The sequence below is a fragment of the Delphinapterus leucas genome, chromosome 11 (genome assembly GCF_059928025.1).
Source record: "Delphinapterus leucas isolate spDelLeu-1000000601 "Yukka" chromosome 11, BTC_Dleu_Yukka2, whole genome shotgun sequence".
NCBI lineage: Eukaryota > Metazoa > Chordata > Mammalia > Artiodactyla > Monodontidae > Delphinapterus > Delphinapterus leucas.
Window position 1 is genome coordinate 8,866,058 of NC_143139.1, and position 18,352 is coordinate 8,884,409.

The following is an 18,352-nucleotide window of genomic DNA, read 5'->3' on the forward strand; positions in this document are numbered from 1 at the left end:
CAAGCACCAAGTGGATCTAGTCACAGTAAGGTGGTGGAGTGCCATCAGTGAAAAATAAAGCGGACTGGAGATCTTTCATATACTGGGTGAGGGAGAGTGGGTATACTTTTTCATGTGAACCAAAATGAGGAAAAATAAATCATCACACAACGAAAAAGCAAAAACCACTTAGGAAATACTGTACTTAGAACATCTTGGCTCTAAAATCATTGGCACAGTAACAGAGATTGTGTCCAAAGAAGAAAGAAACAAAAAGATGTTTAATTTTTAAAAAGAGCTGTTTTTCAAAAGACTGTTTTAGCTTTTTAATTGATAAAAAGCATCTCAAACTGCAAAGACGAGTACAATTAATAGAAGCCTTAAAATTTAGAGGTAGATCCATATGGAAGGGAAAAGAAGTTATTTTAAAGCTAACTCATTTAAACCTGCGTCTAAGAAACAGAGGTACTAACATACAAGTCAAGATAGTGCCTTAGTCTTCTGAAGCCGTATCTACGTTGGTGTCCCTCCAAATTGTTAAAGTTGAAAATAACCCATCTGTCACCCGAGCTTTTATACCTTCAAATAACCCCCCTCCAAAATAAAATATTGTTTTTTTTTAATGGATCAAACCAACCATCTGATCCATTTTTAAATGGTTTATTCTGGGCAATCCAGCACAGGGCACAGGTCTCGATAGACAGCCCTAACCAATGTCAAGGTGGGTGGACTGTGGAAGAATGGGTTTTGCAGGTGCCCCCCTGGTTTCTGTACTTCAGTTATGAAAGCCCCTGCCTTGGAGGACATGAGGTTTAATCAAGAGCAGCAGACACAACACCTGAACCATCAGAGATTCAACATTATCACGTTCTGTATTCATCCGTGCGTATTTCTACTGGGACCTTTTGTTTCAGTAAAGTTCAAGACAACATGGCTTGAACACTGAAATATCTTCTAAGTTTAAGTTCTAGGCCTAGGGCAGAGCTCAGTTATAAGCCTCTTCTGACATTAGAAACAGGTTATTTACAACACTCCTGATCTCAAACCGAAAAAAAAAAAAACCAAAAAACTCATTACTTCAACTATAAAAAGTTTATTTTGGAGGGAAGTGATCAGCAAGAAAGCATGGACAATCATTTTATTCTCCCAATAATTCAGTTCCAGAATAGGATCCAGTTCTCTCCAGATTGCATGAGACTAGCTATGGATGTGATACTAGTAGCTTTTCTTGGATCAAGGCTGGGGTCTCTAACACAGGCTTCTTAAGGAAAGAAGAGGCACCGAACTTAATCTCTAAATGCCATTTTAATAGGGAGAAGACAATAAATACATTGGTAGACAATGCTCAGCCCATAGCCCAGACTTCATCTTTTTATAGTTATTTTCTGTGCTTCTATTATGTGGAATAGGTCCCTACTTCTTTTTTTTTTCAATTTATATTTTTTTAATTTAATTTTTTATTTTTGGCTGCGTTGGATCTTCGCTGCCGCACGCAGGCTGTCTCTACTTGCGGAGAGCAGGAGCTACTCTTCCTTGCGGTGCACGGGCTTCTCATTGCAGTGGCTTCTATTGTTGCGGAGCACGGGCTCTAGGCGCGTGGGCTTCAGTAGTTGTGGCTCACAGGTGTTAGAGCGCAGGCTCAGTAGTTGTGGCACAGGGGCTTAGTTGCTCCGGGGCATGTGGGATCCTCCCGGAGCAGGGCTCGAACCCGTGCCCCCTGCATTGGCAGGCAGATACTTAACCACTGCACCACCAGGGAAGTTCCCAGGCCCCTACTTCTTATAGCTTCACCTTTCCAAGATTAGCACATGAGTAGGGAGAACTTAATCCTAATGAGACATTTACTGCTAAATTCCACTGATAAGCACCCAGGGCTATGCATAGTTGCCTAAATCTTTTGTTATCTTATAGGTCATTAAAGAAAAGTTTAGTAACAGTGAAATGTAAATCTAAAAACTAAAACTATGCTTACTTCTAATAAGTACAAAGTAATTTTTAACTTTTTTACTGAAAGGGATTCTAAACCAAATTATCCTCAGTACTGAATCTAACTATAACCAGTATAATTAGAACTTCACCTTTCCTAAAACAAGATAATCCCAGTGACAACCATTAGGAAATTTATTTTTTCTTTCAGTTTTATTGAGATATAATTGACACACAGCACTGTATAAGTTTAAGGTGTACACATAACAATTTGATTTACATATATTGCAAAATGATTACCACAGTAAGTTTAGTTAACATCCATCATCTAGTATGAATACCAAAAAAAAAGATGTCTTTTTCCTTGTGATGAGAATTTTTACAGTGCACTCTCTTAGCAACTTTCAAATATACCATACAGCAATGTTAATTATAGTCATCATACTGTACACTACCTCCCCAGTACTTATTTATCTTATAACTGGAAGTTTGTATCTTTTGACCACCTTCATCCAATTCCCCTACCCCCCCACCCAGGAAACTTCTTATATAGTGTCCAACATAATGAATGAAGCTTAGAAATCTAAATCTTTATGGAGATCTGCATATACATGTATCATCATAATTGTGGATACATCAGAGTACCCCATAGCCCTGTTCCCTAGAGTAAGGGTACGCTTTTCAAAGCTCTTACGGTTCTTACATTCTTCCTAGTGTCAGACTTGACCTACTGCTCCATCAAAATTAATTTATAACCCACATCTTTCCAACATTTATTTTCTACATTGTTTTGGGGTTTTTTTGTTTGTTTGCTTCTACTACTGAATAATTATGGCAACTGTAAATCCTAACAAAAATTTCTTCATTTTTTATGGTTTTAAAAAATGTTTACAATTATAATCTCTAAAATTACTAGCAAAATTATGAATTATTGTATTCAAAATTGTAATATCATTAGCAAGCACAATTTTGCCACCTGCTGGCCTTAAGATGTATATACATTTTCAGCTGCTTTTATTTTAATTACTATGTCAACTCAGCACTATATATGCACACAGACATGTCCAAAAATTCTACAAATATGTGATATTCTTTTGTAAACTTTGTTTTTATCTCTGGTGAGTTGGTTGTTTTTATCCTCTCTGACAAGGGACATTATTGTTCATATAATCCTTAGATGCATACACACACACCCCATACAAATTTTGTGTCAAAGTAGACATATAAGTATTATTATACACTTAGGGAAATTATTCAGTACCTTTTTATAAATTCAGTTGATTTTTTTCTTATTCTAGAAAGGTAGTGGCTAGTCTAGCTTGGATCCCTAATGATAGTCTGCTCCTTTGTTTTAAAAGTTACGTCTGGGGCTTCCCTGGTGGCGCAGTGGTTGAGAGTCCGCCTGCTGATGCAGGGGACACTGGTTCGTGCCCCGGTCCGGGAAGATCCCACATGCCGCGGAGTGGCTGGGCTCGTGAGCCATGGCCGCTGAGCCTGCGCATCCGGAGCCTGTGGTCCGCCGCAACGGGAGAGGCCACAACAGTGAGAGGCCCACGTACCGCAAAAAAAAAAAAAAAAAAAAAAAAAACAAGTAGGGAAGGGTAGTTCATGATAAACGGTATTAGTGAACACACTTCTAATATCTCAGATGAAAAACCAAAAAGGCCAGATTGTCACATATGATTAGAATAAGGACTTGAAGAATGATTGTTTGGAATTCTTAACAAAGATTAAAGAGCTTATGTTGCTCCAAGTTGTAAATCGTTCTCTACTTTCCTTTAACCTTAAATCTCATCCTTGGTGGGAAGTTTACATAACTCCTCTTCTGGTGTTTTTTTGTTTCATCTAGGGAACTACTTCTGATATTTATTCTGTCATGGTACATTGATAACTTCTACTCACTCCCATTTCTTACGAAGTTGGGAAAAGTTCCTGGGTTGAACAACACTTTTACAATGGACATAACAAAATCAGTATTTAAAAAGAAACCTGACATTGAGGTTGTTGACATCAAGTGGAAAATAAACATTTGGATTTCACTGAGTGCTTCCATCTATCTTGAAATCACATACAATGATGAGAATATATCCTGGTAGATCTCTACAGTGTCACAGAGCCCATTCATGGACATCTCTGAAAAAGACTGACAAACTTCATGTACTAAGAAGAGTGGATTTGAGGAACATTCCTTCAGAATCAGATTCATCCTAACTCCGGGTCTACTCACTATACTTCTGTTAATGAATGCTGAGTATTGTTTTATTTTCTTACCTACTAGCTCACACTATTAACACCTACAGAGCTAGCAGTTAACAGAAACAAACAGATTTTTTAAAAACTGCTACTTGAGTAATTCTTTTTTTTTTTGAGGTTTTTTCAAAATTAATTTATTTTTGGCTGTGTTGCGTCTTCGTTTCTGTGCAAGGTCTTTCTCTAGTTGCGGCGAGTGGGGGCCACTCTTCATCGCGGTGCGCGGGCCTCTCACTGTCGCGGCCTCTCTTGTTGCGGAGCACAGGCTCCAGACATGCAGGCTCAGTAGTTGTGGCTCGTGGGCTCTAGAGCACAGGCTCAGTAGTTGTGGTGCACGGGCTTAGTTGCTCCGCGGCATGTGGGATCTTCCCAGACCAGGGCTCAAACCTGTGTCCCCTGCATTGGCAGGCAGACTCTCAACCACTGTGCCACCAGGGAAGCCCCCTAGTAATTCATTTTTAAATCTAATACAGAACATACACCATTGATTGTAGCTTTGAACTGAGAGTATTTCCGAACCTGATTTTGGTATTTACCAAATGTAATAGAACTTTTAGCTTTATGTCCTCAAATTAGTAAATATATACTCTATTTCTTCTCAAAATAAACATGTACTTCATTTAATTTTAGCAAGTCTTAATAAGACCTTTTGGAAATTATATTTGTCCTACCAAGCTGTAACTAGAAAAGCTCACATTTTTCCTACTGCTAATGACATAAAGCAAGAAGTATCTACATAAAGCCAGGTTGGAAAAAAAAATGACAAGGAATATTTACTCTCCCTTCTAGCCCCTCAAAACACCTCAAATACTGTTGGTCTGTGACAGAAAAAAAGGCTCCAAAAGGAGCAGAATATGACTCGCTGCATTCAATCTTCCAGCTTCGGGAAGTCAACTTTATGGAATTTGACAAAATAACACTCAGTTGTTTCACAAAATGTATGCTACTTTCTTATTTAGGAAAATCCAATAGTCTTTCTTTCTGGCAGAAATATCTCAAAATTTGTGTTTTACAATTAGCAATCTTTTTCCACAAAGATTAATTTGGTTCCAAATGCAAGAAACCCAACTAAAATTAACTTAAGTAGAAAAAATGGAATATGCATATAACAGGGACCTCAAATATGACTGGATTCAGTGGCTCAAAAATGTTATCAAAAGGCTTTAATCCATCTCTAGCTCTTTCCATGTGTGGCTGCCAAAATGACTGCCAGCAGCTCCATATGCCATCCCCTCATTTTAGCAGTTCATTCATATATTTTCCTATGGAAGACTCCCACTTGGAAGACACTGACTAGATATGCTTTAACCACATGCCAGTTCCTCATCCAATTACTATGACTGGCCTAGACATACACCAACCCCAGTTGCCTGGGGTTTGGGCAGTTATGATTAGAAGCTTTAATGGGATCACACGTTTTGAAGTAGTTTCCCCCAAGACAAGGATTTGACAGGTTGGCCAACATATCAATACCTGTCCTATAGTTTCAGCACTGATCATACCACTTTTTTTTTCCTTTCTCTTATTTTACTCCATTTTGGATGGTGAAAGGATTCTAAACTATTCTCCTTATGCTCCCATCTTTCCTGGAACTTCCTTATCTCAAAAATTTGTCTTTCAGTTCACATCTAAAAGTTCCCTACAACCAAAGATGCAATTCGTCTGACTCTGGGAACTTGAAATTATTTGAAGGTATATGGGTTTTCCTACTTCTTGATTACTCACTTTGGATTTTAAGTTCTTCTGTAAAGTGTTTTTCTGCACTACATGTTCTCCTCTTCATAGCTAATGTTGGTGGTAGAATGAAGTAGGAAGCCCCATATCCCTTCATTTATTACAAGAAATAAAAAATAATCTATTCCTGAATTGGCAACATCTATCATAGATAAAACAACAACAGAAAAACTACATCCTGCATGGTGACTCTAATAACATAATATAAGCCAGGCTGAGGAAATGGGTAAGTTTCGTTAACAATTTATTTCTTTGAGTCTCTTGCAAGAGTTGTTGAATTGGAAGGAGCAAGATATTAACAGGAGGAGATGTTCTTATCTGTTGCTGTGCGATAAATTATCCCCAATTTAGCAGCTTAAACCAATAAACATATATTTATTTCACGGTTTCTGTGGGCTACGTGTCCAGGAGTGGCTTGGTTGGGTGGTTATGGCTCAGGGTCTCTCAGGAAGTGGCAGTCGCACGGAGCTGTGGTCCTCTCGAGGTCCACCAGAGGAAGACCTGCTTCCACGCTCACTCATAGCTGCTAGTGGTCCTCAGTTCCTAACCACGTGGACTCAGTCACAGTCTGAATGTCCTCACAACATGGCAACTGGGTTTCTTCTCCCTGGGCTGCCTTATGACAGGGCAGCTTGCTTCCCCCAGTGAAAGCTATGCTTCAACAGAGTGAGAGAGCAGAGGTGCAATGGAAGTCACTGTCTTTTCGTAACCTAATGTCACATATCACTTCCCAGTATTTCTGCCCTAATCTATTCACTAGAAGCCGTCAATATGAAATTAAAACATATTAACCAGCATAACAGTACGCCCAGAAGCTTTAGGAAAATCTAATCAAAGTTTAATTAATTGTGTCTTAACACAATTCAAGACACAGTTAATCACTGTTTATTTGCTAATTACATCATCAGAGTGCTTATTTAACTCAGTGGACACATCAATTCTTCCAATTCCCATGAGCACTTCCTAGACCATAGGGACCCAATATAATTCACTCACTCTCTCAGCACAAGTTTGTCAACTCTGTCAGTACTCATCTTTTCTGCTATACCCACCCTTTAGTGTTCCAGGCAAACTAGTGCATGATAAAGTTTAAGATTACATTTCTGTCACATTCAGAGAGCTCATCACTCCTCTAGAAAGAAGGGAGATGTGGTTGTTGAAGGAGCTGAGGTATGAAATGCACATCAAACTACAAGTGTAAGGAAAAAACTGGGCAATTTTAGGCAAGAAAGTGATATGATGTAATTTATATTTTTCTATCACTCTGCCTGTTGAGTGGAAAACTGATACGGAGTGTGGCAGAGGGCAGGAATGTTACCAAGACCAGCTGGGAGGCTGTTACAGTGCTCCAGGAGAGAAAGAATCACAGCCTGGACTACATTCTTGGGTAGAGATTATGGATGCACTCATATTGGGGGTATATTTTGAAGGTCCAGCCAACCGGACTTGCTAATGGGCAGGTGGGGGGGGGCGAGAGGTCAAGAATGACTTCCTATTTTGGAACAAATGGCTGAAACAAATGTCGTTAACAGAGAAAAGATAGAGGGAGAGCGGATTTTAAGGAAGGAAATCAGAAATTCTCTTTGGGACATGTTAAGGTAAGCATACATACTAGGAGGCAAGTGCATTGCTTGAGAGCTTCCATTCATTTTCAGGTGCCTAAGCTCCTGCTGCGGCCTTGTTCTTTGCACTCACCCCACCCTTCCTGACTGATAGCCTTCTCTTTCAGCTCTTCCATTTCCTCCGTTTTCCGTGTGCCTGGTAAGTTCAGAGCTGATATTTATCCTGTCATAGCACACTAATCTCTTTCCTCCATGGTTGACACTGGAGAAGGTTAGTGAAAGGTCCTGAACTGAGTGATATTTTGAAGAATTACCTGCTCCCTTCCAGTCCTCACCAAGCCAAAGGGAAGCCCACCTTCCAGCAGGACCGCCCCTTCCACAGCCCACACACAAGTCGGCTGCCACTTCCCTCTCTTCCTTACCTCTAACCCTCCTTTCCCACCTGAAGGTTTACCAAAAGCCACCTGGTCAGGACTGTTGTCCTCCACTCTCCTTTCCAAATTATTGTCTGAGGAAACCAGTAAAAGTCACCCCAATACCATAAGAGGACCTGTTTATCCCAAGAAAGTACTCTTTTTCTCCCACAAAGCCCAGTTGGAACGATTCTGCTTTGCCACATAGCCACATAGCTTTCCCACATTGCCAACTGTGGATACAGTCCCCTTTCTGGAATACATCCATAATTATGCCACGAAAAGAAACCAATCTGCCCAGTCTCCTTGCAGTGGCAAAGTTATGTGTAGCAAACCCCACTGTATCAGAAAGCCTTCCTGTAATATTATCTGCAATCCTTCAGAAAAGCCCAGACCCAGACACTCATATGCATTGCAGGTGACCCACTCATGCACACTAGTCAAGGACATGTTCTTTAGGATTTCCAGCTACATGGCTCTCCCTCAGATAACACAAGCACACCATCATAAAACTTCACTGCACAAAAACTGAACAATTACAAAAACCTAACACTAGTTCTGAAATAAGTGGCAGGGCTTCCCTGGTGGCGCAGTGGTTGAGAGTCCGCCTGCCGATGCAGGGGATGCGGGTTCGTGCCCCGGTACGGGAGGATCCCACATGCCGCAAAGCGGCTGGGCCTGTGAGCCGTGGCCGCTGGGCCTGCGCGTCCGGAGCCTGTGCTCCGCAGCGGGAGAGGCTGCAGCAGTGAGAGGCCCGCGTACCGCAAAAAAAAAAAAGGATAAGCAGAAAACTACTAAATATAACATAATAATCAACTGAAAAGAAGAGTGCAGATAATTTAAAAAATTTTTTGGAAACACAACACTTGTTGCCAAATCTGAAATAAAAGCAACAAGCTAGTGAAGAGGAGAAAGGCCTGATTTAGATGATCAAATAAAGGAATTCCTCTAAAATGCACAGCAAAAAAAGATAGATATAAGAGGGGAAAAAAAAACAAGGAGAACTGATTCCAGATAAAATATCAACAAATAAGATTCAGGTAGAGAATGGGGAGATATGAGTGCCAGAATTTTGAAGAGAAAACATCCTCTGTTAAAGAACAAAATGAGAAAACAGATTCTAGCACAGAAACTGATTGAAAAACAGAAGATCCATGAAATGCAACTGAGGCTTTAAAGGGAGTATCAGACTATCTTATTGGCGTGCATAATTGCAGCCTCTATATTATCACTGGGGGGGGGTTAAAAATACTTTCTAGAAGAAATAAAACCCAACCAGAATCTTACAGAAGATTCTAGAAAAGAGAAGCAGCATGGAAGAAGCCTTAGAGACATAAAATAACGTGATCCATGATCCATTCTAGGAACTATGTATTTATTCATTTCTTCTGTCCTGGACACCATATAGTAGATTCTGTGCCTACATTTGCATTTATTAAATATCATAAATCTTAACGATATTAATATGAATAGAAATTCTTAGGTCACATTTGTCTACAACACAAAGATTTCTGAGTTAGAGCCAGGTAATCTGGGGTGACGGATGGGGGCTGAGCAGGATGAGGGTCAACCTTCTCTGCTATCCATGTGTGCACAATATGAGTTTTCCACGTAACTTTCAGAGTTAAACTGAGATGATCTCTATCATCAAAATGCTTCGCTACATATCATACACATACGTACATAAATACAATGAATGATGGAGTTTAGGTCATAATAATGGCCAGAGATATTGATCAATTTCACTATGGGCAGTAGGATCACTGCCAACATACACACAAACGCACACACACACACACACACCACACAGGAACAACACAATGTAAGGACAGAGAAACAGACCAACTAAACAGACTGAAAATCAAATGATGACAGAACAATTCTAATACCTGTGTTGACTGCCTGGATATTGTTCCTTCAAAATCTTTGCCCAAGTCACATGTTGTACCTTTTAGAAATGACACACTAGCAACAACTATCCACTCCATCCTGCTGGGATAAGTCCTAACTCTAACCTTGTCTATCTGGTGACGAGGTCTGTCCAGTATGGAACTCAAAGTTACCCTTGTTCTGCTCCCCTTTATAAAGGAAGCTGCCTGGTTTCTCCCAGCACAGAGCTGAGAACCCCTCAGAGCTTCCTCCACGATGCTGCTGACCCTGCTCTCAGTGGCCTTGCTGGCCCTGAGCTGAGCTCAGGGCCCATTTGATGGTAAGAAAAAGAAGGGGGAGGGTGCTGAATTGGCTTGGGGCTTCGGAGATCACAGAGACTGCAGTGAGGAAGCTGGTAGAGACAGGACGGAAAGGAGAGGAAAGATGAGGCTGCACGGTGCTTAAGACAAGAATAAGGCCCTTCACATCCTTGTGAGTGTGAAGGCCTCACACTTTATTTAAAGTACATCTGGAAACCAGTACAGAATTTTCAACCAGAGGAATGAAATGTTAAGTTTTGCACTTTTACAAAAGTCTCTGTGGCTGTGTTATGAAGAATGCATTACAAAAACCCAGGACTAGTACGGAGAAGTTCCCTCATGAAGAGGTTACGGTCATCAAAGTAGGCATGAAGTAGGATGAGGATGGACTTGCTAGGGGATGCCAGATAGACGGAGGAGGTGAAGCCTGTTCAGAGCTACTTCAGAGACAGACGCTAGGATAATAAATCTCTCTCTCTCTCTGCCTAGGACATAGAGATACAGAGATTCCGAGGCCTAGTGGTCTTGTTTTGCTCCCACCCACATTTAATATGTCAATGTGCTGTGCCCAAAATGGGCAAGATTGTACCCACGTGTTACTCCTGGTCCTGTCACCTTGAGAAAGCACGTTAATATAAGTAAAGTGTTTTATGAAGAAAGAGGGCAGAAGTACACTAACGTATGACACTGAAAGACCCCAGCACTTAACCTAAATTAGCATGGGGGTTAAGGGATCCTAGGGAGAACAGCAGGGCCTCATGTGTTTTGAGTCTGCAGTTGATCCTCAGCACAGGAGCAACCCTGCCACTCCTTCACATCCTCCTCCCTTTGCAAAAGCATCACAGATGGTGGCTGACGGGATAACTCAGGGGATATATGGGGTGTGGCTGGAAGTGTCCATTTCCCTGTACAACAGTTGTGAGCCCTGAAGGTTTTGGAACGTACTTTGCGCTTCATCTTCTGCTTCTTTTCCCAGAGGGCAACAGTGAAGGCTTTCTCAACCTCATTTCAGGTAAGGTTCAATTAATCCTCCATCATCTTTCTTTTTTTTTCGTTAGCAACTTTTCAGTTCTCTGTTGTCCTATTATCCTCATTCTCTTGTGAAGAGCTGATTAAAGTTAGTACCCCTAAAGATTTAGGCAATCCTGGGCTTCCCTGGTGGCACACTGGTTGGGAGTCCGCCTGCCGATGCAGGGGACATGGGTTTGTGCCCCGGTCTGGGAAGATCCCACATGCCGCGGACTGGCTGGGTCCCTAAGCCATGGCCGCTGAGCCTGCGCGTCCGGAGCCTGTGCTCCACAATGGGAGAGGCCACAACAGTGAGAGGCCCGCGTACCGCAAAAAAAAAAAAAAAGATTTAGGCAATCCTTTTCTAATCTTGATTTTGGGGACCATGAGCACTGCCCTAACTTGAGTACAGAGATGTCTAGCTTAGATGACACAGGAGTGCCCTCAGGCCAGAAATGACTGTTGAGAGAGGACAGCAAGGGAAGCTGTCCACATTCTGACTCCTCCAGTGTACTCAGAACCAACTGCTTCCTTCTTCCTCAATGTTCCTCTCTTTAAATATGTGGTTTAGGAAAAATGAAAAGAAACTAGGTGTGGTTCCTTTTTCTCTGTGCTTCTCCTCTCAACTATGTCCCTGTGCTTAATTAAAATTTGGAAAAGTTATTTAGTGAATCCTGTGTGGGTCATCACTTTGCCTCTCTCTCTGTCTCTCTCTCTCTCTTATTGTTATTATTGCTTCACCTGCTCTTAGAGCCAAAGAGTTCCACATATACACTCAACAGGCCAGATATGGAATCACAGTTGACAAGCTATGTCAGTGACCCAAAATATAACTGGCAACATAACTGCCATGGATAATCCATTCGCTGTCTTCTGTCCTAGGAGGCAGCCTCTGGTGATTCTAAGATACCCAACACCTTATTTTTTGCCAAATTTAAGGCACATATTTGTCTCAAGAGCCAAGAACTAAGACTCAATATCACTAGTATGTGGGTGAACAGGAGTACTGCAAAAAGGAGTAGGAAGCTGGTAGTTGAGAGGCAGGTTCTGGAGGAAGGGACTGTCTGATAAGGTCATCAGAGATCAAAATGAGAGGGCAGCCATCTGTCACCTAGTTCCTCCATCCTTGTGCCATACCTTACAGATGTAAACAACTCAAACTCAGTTGAGGAGTTTCCGAGACCATCTCCTGGAGGACCTGGAGGACCACCACCTAGACCCCCTCCTAATGGTGAAAACCAAGGTGATGGACCGCAGCAGGGACCCCCCGCACAAGAGGGTCAACCTCAGCAGAGACCACCCCCACCAAGAGGTCATCGTCATCGCCATTCTCCCCCACCTCCTTCTGGGAAGAATCAGGGAACACCATCCCCAGGATCTGGACCAGAAACACCTCCCCAGGGCCCACCACCCCAGTAATCTGGAATTCAATGACAGGTATGATTCAAGCTCACTCTCCATCAAGGGCCCTTACCCCTGTAGGTCTCAAACTTTACTGTGTCACTGAATCAACTGAAAATATGTAGTAATTGCATAGTCCTGGACCCCAGTTCTAAAGATTTCAGATATTCTGGAATAGAAGAGCAAGATCCTTTACTTTTAACATGTTATCCAAGGTGATTCAGATTTTGAGAAACACGGACCATAAACTGTCTTTTTCCCTATGATTACCTGTCTTAAAGTGGGCTGGTAATGAGGAAGTAGAGCAGTGTTCTCAGTGACTTCCCATCTCAAGTTTCCACCTGACCAGGCTTCTCAGCTCCGTGTCCCTACTAAATGATACTTTAATTTCACGCTGCTAAATTTATCTAGCTTTTAAAATATTTCATTTTGAATTAGTATATGTTCAAGGTAAAAAAAAAACTGAACAGAAAAGTATGAGGCTAACTGTTAAAGGCATTCATATCCTACTTCCCCACAAGCCAGCACAATTAACGCTTTTGAACATCCTCTGGAAATATTTATGCCCATATAAACATATATAATCTTTTTATCCACAAGTTATATCATTCTTCATATGCAGATCTATAAGTTGCTCATTTCAAATAACAAACCTCTTAGATAACATCCTTATCAATTCACAGAGCTATATGGATCTATTTGGTCTTGTTTTCTTTTTAATTGTATACTATTCCATTGTCTGGCTGTGCCATGATTTCTTGAACCAGCCCTGTATCAATGGGCATTTAGACTGGTTTCAGTTTTTCACTACAATAAAACAGACTGCAGTAACCATTTTTGTAAATATATATTTGAACACCTTAAATAGCAACCTAAGAAGAATCTTTTTCTATCTTGTAAGCAACAATTTAGAGCCCATAATCTGTTAGGTGCATAAAAACTGTAAACCAAAAGAAATTTGGAAGGAAACCGGAGAGGGTGGAAGAAGAGAGAGAAAATTGTGGGCTCTTGCCTACTTCCTTTCAGTGTGATCTGCAGGGATTAGAAACCACCTGCCAACCTTCTATGAACTTTCTTTTTTGCTTTTCAGAGCATGAGTATGAAGATACCAGTCCTTCAGGAAGCCATGACATTGGAACAAGGCAGTCCATCTTCAATTTACCAATGAAATAATCAGCATCCAATTTCTAAGTGCCATGTCTCATTCTGGGTGTTTGTGAATCTGAAATTTGAGAGCCATGAACCCAGCATAGGAACATCCAAGACCCCTTCTCACTGATGCTTGCAGCAGGCTTCCTCCTGGACCAACTTCCTAGAAAACATTTTCCCTTCGTTCTTTGTTTGGGGACAGGAATGTGTATCTCCTTTTCTACCTGCTATTGCCTCTTTTCCCCTGACACCTTTATTCATAAGCCAGGTGCCTGTTTCTCTCTTTCTACAGCACTAATGCAATGTTTTTATTATTTTCACACCTTTTACTGAGATTCTAGTAATTTTAGGGAAATAAGGAAAATATTGCAAATGTGAAGAAGTTGCACAGGCTGAGGGAATCATTAAAATTTCCAAACTAACTGATCCTGTTAAAGATAAAAAAGAAATGTGGCTCTAGGTCCCTACTCTCTCAAGCCTACTATACCCCTTTTCCCCTTTCGTGGCATTTCTCAATTTTCCTCCTCCCTATATCCCCCACCGTTGTTAACAGAATTTGAGTGAATTTCATAAAGGAGGTGGTATGCTGTATTAAAATTGGAGTTCTTCAGACATGAGTTTAATCTTATCTCTTTCTATTTTCTTTGGACTTTTAGCAAGCTATTTCAACTCTCAGAGCCTTAGTTTCCTCACCCATATAATAAGGATAATAATAATACCTACCCTAGGGGGCGAAGAGTAATGATTAGCACACGTAAAAACCTAGTGGAGAATGCCTTCACCACTTCCTAATAATTGTTGTGGGGAAGAACAGTACACATGAAACTAAGAAATTAAGTGCTCCCAAATTAAAACTGTTCAGATTGCTACGGCAGAAGATCAAATTACAGGACTTCCCTGGTGGTGCGGTGGTTAAGAATCCGCCTGCCAATGCAGGGGACACGGGTTCGAGCCCTGGTCCAGGAAGATCCCACATGCCGTGGAGCAGCTGAGCCTGTGAGCCACAGCTACTGAGCCTGTGCACTACAGCCCCCAAGCCACAAGTACTGAAGCCTGCGTGCCTAGAGCCCGTGCTCCACAACAAGAGAAGCCACCGCAATGAGAAGCCCGCACACCACAAGGAAGAGTAGCCCCCGCTCGCCACAACTAGAGAAAGCCCGCGCTCAACAACAAAGACCCAACGCAGCCAAAAATAAATAAATAATATTTTAAAAAAGATCGAATTACAATATTCTCTGACAATGCGTCTTCCAAATTTTAAAAAGACATGAAAAAATTCACTTTGTCTTTTTTTTGGTATCACCTTCTGATGTCTTTTCGTTTCATCTGGGGGATACTGTTTCTGATACTGATTCTGTCATGGTACATTGATAACTTCTACTCACTCCCATTTCTTACAAAGTTGGGAAATGTTCCTGGGTTAAACAACACTTCTACAATGGGCATAACAAAATCAGTATTGAAAAAGAAACCAGACAGTGGGATTGTTGACATCAAGTGAAAAAAAAATCATCTTTGGATTTTATCAAGGGCTTCCACCTACCTTGAAATCATATAGAATGATAAAAATCTATCCAAGCAGATCTCTAAGATGGAAAGGAGCCCATTCATGAACATCTCTGGAAAGGACTGGCAAACCTTATATACTGGAAAGAGGGGATCTGAGGAACATTCCTTCAGGGCCAGATTCATCCTAACTCCAGGTCTACTCACTATACATCTCAATGAATGCTGAGTATGATTTTATTTTCTTACCTACTAGCTCACACTATTAACTCATACTGAACTAACAGTTAACTGAAACAAATAGGTTTTGTTAAACTGCTTCTTGAGTTATTCATGTTTAAATCTAATAAAGAACTTCACACACGATTGATTGTAGCTTTGAACTGAGACTATTTCCGATCCTGATTTTGGTAACTACCCAGTGTAATGGAACCTTCAGCTTTCCGTCCACAAATTGATAACTATATTCTCTGTTTCTTCTCAAAATAGACATGCATTTCATTTAATTTTGGCAAGTCTTTTTTTTTCTTTTTCTATTATCTTTTTAATTTTTTGTCTAACTTAAAAAAAATACGGCGCCCCCCTCACACGGGGGTGAGAGGTTCTGCACACAGGCTGCAGCACAGTGGGCTTTGGAGGCGTGGAGGCTGGGGGGTCCGGTACCCCAAGGTCCTCCCCGATCGCTAAAAGAGGTTTTCTCCCCGAGGGTGCGTCGTCCCCCACCATCGTCTCCCTTTCGGACCCACGGAGGCTCTTCAAGAGGCTAGCTCGCGGCTGGGCCGGCGATCTGCGGTATGGGCCACAGCTGGTCTGACGTGCGCCTTCGCCGTCAAGGCAGTGAAATGCCTGCGCTACCTCAGGCTCCTCAGTCTGCCTTGGCGTGGCGTGGCGTGGCGTGGCGTGGCGTGGCGTGGCGTGGGCGTGGGCTGGATCTGAAATGTCTGACCGAGCCCGCCTCGCGTCGCCAGGCCCGCCACGATGGCTCACATGCCCGAGTGCAACCCAGGCTAACACACGGCGCGCGCCCGGCTACGTCAGTTCCCCCCGCACGCGGCGAGGACGACCACGACAAGGCACCTGCCCCACGAGACAGGGACAGGCGCGCCTCCCTTACCCTCTCGACGTCCCGAGAGAGCTGCTCGACGGACGCACCATCGCGGTGGGGACCCGAGGGCCTCGCAGGCAACGGGAAACGACGCCACAGCTCGGGCCAGTGAGGGGCGACCCGGAGCGCTGCAAGGCACCGCTGAGGGCGGGGCGAGACGCGCCCACGCACTGAGGTGGGCACGCAGCACGGCGGCGGCGGCTGCGGCGGCGGCGGCGGCGGCGGCGGCGGGACACCCCCGCCCTTCCCCCACCTGGGTGGGGAGGCTTCTCGCGAGACACGCACCGAGGCGTCGAGGCTAGAGAGTCCCCGCGGCTTGAGGGGCGGGAGACCAAGGGCGGTCCCGGGCTCCGCACCCCTGTCTTCCACGCACCACCGCTGGGCGGGCAGGAGAGGCCAGCGGTCCGTGGGCAGAATGAGGAGAGCGGCCTGGTTCCCCGGGAATGTCGGCCTAGGCCCAGCCCTGGAGAGCGCGACATCACCACATCCGGCACTTTCTGCAAGTCTTGGTAAGACCTTTTGTCAATTGTATACATTCTACCGAGCTCTGACTAGAAGGCGCCTATGTAGCATTCCTACTGAAAATGGCATAAAGCCCAGAGTACCCACTTAAAGCCAAGTTGGAAGAAAATGACGTGGAATATCTACATTCCTTTTTACCCCCCGCCCCAAACACCTCAAATACTTTGGACTGTGACAGAAAAACAGGCTCCAAAAGGGGCAGAATGTAACTTTGTTGCAACCAATCTTCCACCTTCTGGTGGGAAAATCTCTTAATTTGAGATTTTCTCTTAATGTGATAGATTGATTTCCTATCCCGATAGGTTTGATGGTCTGCCCTCTCTATTCTTAGAAAAGTTTCACCTGATATGACATGTCCAAATTACTTGTTTTATAGAATACAGCATGCTGCTTCCTTTATGAAATATACTCGTGTTCGTTAAAGAATGGTGGGGCATCTAGGGAGGGAGAAAATTGAGCAGAAATTAAAAAGGGGAAATGGGGTATAGTGAGCTCCAGGTAATAGGGACCTAGAACCACATTTATGTCCCTAGCAAGAAGGTCAGTTATTTTGGAATTTTATTTTTATTTGGTTTGTTTGTTTTTAATTTTTATTTTATATTGGAGTATAGTTGATTCACAATGTTGTGTTAGTTTCAGGTGTACAGCAAAGTGATTCAGATATACATATACATGTATCTATTCCTTTTCGGATTCTTTTCCCATGTATGTCATTACAGACTATTGAGTAGCGTTCCTTGTGCTATACAGTATGTCCTTGTTGATTATCGATGTTATATACAGTATATATAGTAGTGTGTGTCTGTTAATCCCAAGTTCCTAATTTATCCCTCCCCCCAGCCTTTCCCTTTTGGTAACCATAAGTTTGTTTCCTAAGTCTGTGAGTCTTTCTGTTTTGTAAATAAGTTCATTATATCATTTTTTAGATTCCACATATAAGTGATATTTTGTGATATTTGTCTTTCTCTGTCTGACTTACTTCACTTAGTATGATAATCTCTAGGTCCATCCATGTAGCTGCAAAGGGCATTATTTCATTCTTTTTTATGACTGAGTAATATTCCATTGTATATATGTACCACATCTTCTTTATCCATTCATCTGTCGATGGGCATTTATGTTGCTTCCATGTCTTGGCTATTGTAAATAGTGCTGTAATGAACATTGGGGTACATGTATCTTTTCGAATTATGGTTTTCTTTGCTATATACCCAGGAATGGGATTTGTGGATCATATGGTAGCTCTACTTCCAGTTTTTTAAGGAACCACCATACTGTCCTCCATAGTGGCTGTACCAGTTTCATTCCCGCCAGTAGTGTACCAGGGTTCCCTCTTCTCCACACCCTCTCCAGCATTTATTATCTGTAGACTTTTTGATAATGGTCATTCTGACTAGTGGGAGGTGATAACCTCATGGCAGTTTTGATTTGCATTTCTCTAATAATTAGCAATGTTGAGGTCAAGCTCTTAAAAAGTGTCTGGGCCTCCCATCAGTGGGGGAGACTCTTGCTGGCCTCTCCAGCATTTATTTTTTGTATTTTAAGGATTTCTTCAGCCTGTGCAGCTTCTTCACGTTTGCAATATTTTCCTTGTTTGCTAAAATTACT